The sequence below is a fragment of the Otolemur garnettii genome, unplaced genomic scaffold (genome assembly GCF_000181295.1).
Source record: "Otolemur garnettii isolate 467f Iridium unplaced genomic scaffold, OtoGar3 scaffold00031, whole genome shotgun sequence".
NCBI lineage: Eukaryota > Metazoa > Chordata > Mammalia > Primates > Galagidae > Otolemur > Otolemur garnettii.
The window spans coordinates 1,554,453-1,558,038 of record NW_003852426.1 but is presented as its reverse complement, the minus strand read 5'-3'; the positions used below and the strand labels follow the sequence as shown (position 1 = coordinate 1,558,038).

The window sequence follows — 3,586 nt, the reverse complement described above, 5'->3', positions numbered from 1 at the left end:
CTTAATTTTATTAATACATGTTTGCTTGTCCTTTATATTTTTACTTTATTTGAAAATGAATCTACTTAAAATACCGAAGAACAAAGATAAATTTGAAAGAAACAATCCCCCCAGACTGACCAGCACAATTAGACATTAGTAAGCCGGAAGGGCTGAACTGACAGCTGCTCCACTCAGGATTTAGTTCTCACTTCCCCCACCTGATGGGTGCCACCACCATGTGAGGCTGGTTGGGAACAGTTCAGGGTGGTTAAGTATGCCAGTCTGTTAGCAGTTTTTGATAATAGTATACTATGTTTCTGTTTGAAGTGAATTTTGTAAACAGTTGCACAGTTCCACAGTATTTTTTAATTCTTTTTATTCATTTTTTTTTCTTTGAGACAGAGTCTCACTTTGTCACCCCTGGTAAAGTGTTGTGGTGTCATAGTTCACAGCAACCTCAAACTCTTGGGCTCAAGTGATTCTCTTGCCTCAGCTTCCCGAATAGCTGGAACTACAGGTGCCCACCACAACGCCCTGCTGTTTTTAGAGACGAGGGTCTCACTCTAGCTCAGGCTGGTCTGGAACTCATAAGCTCCACCTGCCTCAGCCTCCCAGAGTGCTGGGATAACAGACGTGAGCCACCACTTCTGGCCTAGTATTTTTTAATTCTGTCTGCTTAACACTCATCATGTCAAAGAAGATGAAAAGAATGCTGAAGCAAGAAAGCAGATTTTTTTTTAAGGAGGATTAGGAATGGCAATATCATATTTTATCAGAAAGAGTTCTGCTAAAGATAAGATGGTTTGCTCCAGCCACAATCAAGCCCTCAGATGACACAGCCCTGGCTGACAAACTGGACTGCAACTTTGTGAGAAGCCCTGAGCTAGAAGAAAACTCATCTGGATTCTTGAGTAAGTATGGGAAATCATAAATATTTGTTTTTAGAGTTGCTAAGTTTTGTGAAATTTGTTACACGCAGTAGATAACTATAACACCTTCCAAACAGAGAAGGAATTAGTTTTTTATTTCAGATTAATATGAGGGAATGAACCATTAGGTTACAATGTTGCATTTATTAGGTATGGTCCCTGTTGTAGTTGTGGCCTTCACACCAGGAGGTGCGCCATATACACTTCCATTGTGCCCAATGAGAGCCCACCAATGCCACTCCCTCCTCCCCTATACCCCTTGCTCTTTCCTGTTTTCCCCAGTTTGAATTGAGTTTTTCTCCTGTGAGAGCATATATTAGTTCATCTACTGACTTCATATTAGTATTGAATAAACTAAATACTTGATTTTCCATTCTTTAATAAAGAGAATCATTTCCAACCAGATGCAGTGACTTGCATCTGTAATCCTAGTATATTGGGAGGCTGAGAGGAGTGGATTGCTCAAGTTCATTTGTTCAAGATCAGCTTGAGGAAGAGCATGACCCCATCTCTACTAAAAATAGAAAAAACACACTGGACATTGTGGTAGGCACCTGTAGTCCCTGCTACTCAGGAAGCTGAGACAAGAGGATCACTTGAGCCCAAGAGTATGTATGAGGTTTCTGTGAGCTATGATGACATGGTACTCATCCAGGGTGACAGAATGAGACCATGTCTCAAAAAAGAGAGAGAAAGAGAATTATTTCCAACTCTATCCAGGTTAATACAAAAGATATAAAGTCTCCATCTTTTATGGCTGAATAGTATTCCATGATATACATATACCAAAGTTTATTGATCCATTGATGGGAACATAGGTTGATTCCACATCTTGGCAATTGTGATTGAGCTGTGGTAAACAATCTGGTGCAAATATCCTTATGCTAAATTTTTTTTTTCTTCTGGGTAGATACCTAGTAATCGGATTGCAGGATCAAATAGAAGGTCTATTTTGAGTTCTTTAAGGATTCTCCATACATCTTCACAAAGAGGCTATATTAGTTTGCACTCCCACCAACAGTGCCAAAGTATTGGCTTTTTTCTGCATCTATGCCTGCATCTGCAGCTTTGGGACTTTGTGATATGAGTCTTCTCACTATTCTCACTAGGGTTAGGTGATATCTCAAGGTGGTTTGCATTTTAATTTCTCTGAAATTAGGGACAATGAGCATTTTTTCATGTGTTTGTTGGCCATTTGTTGAGAAGAAATTATTGCACTTAAATTTTCATTTGTTCTATATTAATTATAAGGTATTAAACATGTCATTTGGTTTTAGGATATAAGAAGAATTCCCATGGCTTAAAGGATGCATTTTATTACCACTCACAACCACCTATTCATTTGAACTTCTATTTCCAACTGTGACCCATTAAAGACAAAGGTAAAATCCAGGCTAGCTAGGCTGATTTTATGATGTACCCCAATAACCACCCCCTGGTTATTCACCTTCACTCAGGTTTAGTCAACACTAATGCAGATGCTGCTAAGTAGAGATATGCAGATATAATTAAAGTCCCAAATCAGTTTACTTTAAGACAGTGATTATCCTGTATTGAAATGTCCTAATCAGGTGAGTTCTTAAAAGGCTGGATTTGTCCTGAGCACCAGATTCACAGAGAGAAAGGGAATCAGTGTGAGTCTTTGGTCTTTGAAAGTATAGAGTTCCTGTGGCAAAGAATGATGGTGGCAGCCCTCCCCCTGACCCCCACCCCACCCTGACAGCTGGTAATCGAACAGGGACCTCAGTCCTAAAACTGCCAGAAACTGAATTCTGCCCATGGGCTCCATGTAAGCTTACCAGAGGATCCCAACCTCAAGATGAGGGCACAGCTTTGTGAAATCCTGAACAGAGAACCCATCCACACCATGCCTGGCTTTCTGACTAAGGAGCACTAAACAAATGGCTCTTGTTTAAAGACAATAAATTTGTGGTAATTTGGTATGTAGAAATAGAAAATTAATATACAAGCTCAATAGATAGGCACATAACATGTTTTTAACCAGAAAGAATTTATGAACTGACATGCAATTACTTGCATGAAATAAAACACTTCCTAACTCTTCTAGTATGTTCAAGCTTATGATTTTCAGGTGATTTAACTTTACTGCAATCATATTCCTTCATTCAACAATAATTAATTTAGTTCTGTTATATACCAGGTATGCCTTTCCATGCTGGGAATACAATTTAGACCCAAACAGTACAAAAGCCCCTGTGCTCATATGCCTTATTTTATTTTCCAGGGGCTTACAAGAGTGAGATCAAACCATTGGAGCATTTGAAGTGAAAAAATGACAGAATCTGACTCTCAGTAGCAGTGATCACCATGGAGAACAGTCCTGGGAAGCAGGTGAGGGGACAAGGCTAGTGTCACAGTTCAGGAATAAGAGGTGGTAAGACTAAGGGGAGAAGGGGCCTGAGGATGAGAGAGGCAGAGGGAAGGGCTTAGAGAAGCAGGATGTGAGTAATAGGAGCAGAGAGAAAGAGTTGTAAAGGAGCTGAATTCTCAGATTTAAATAATGTTTTATGCATTTTTAATACAGAGCCTAGCATGGTGCTCTTTGCATTTGGTAATTAATACATTTGTGGGCTGCCTGAAAGCTAATTGCCTCCTAATGTGAATGGGGTTTTAAAAGCACCAAGTGTCCCGTCCTAAATATGCACACAGCTCAA

At 39.7% G+C, this 3,586-nt stretch overlaps 1 long non-coding RNA gene across 1 annotated transcript; it reads left to right on the top strand.

Annotated features, from left to right (window-relative positions):
- Window positions 1-812: 812 nt before the first annotated feature.
- LOC111725065 lies at window positions 813-3,255 on the top strand. The gene is made up of 3 exons (XR_002773225.1): window positions 813-893; window positions 2,189-2,293; window positions 3,157-3,255. It is a non-coding gene; the product is annotated as an uncharacterized LOC111725065 (long non-coding RNA).
- The last annotated feature ends 331 nt before the right edge of the window (window positions 3,256-3,586 follow it).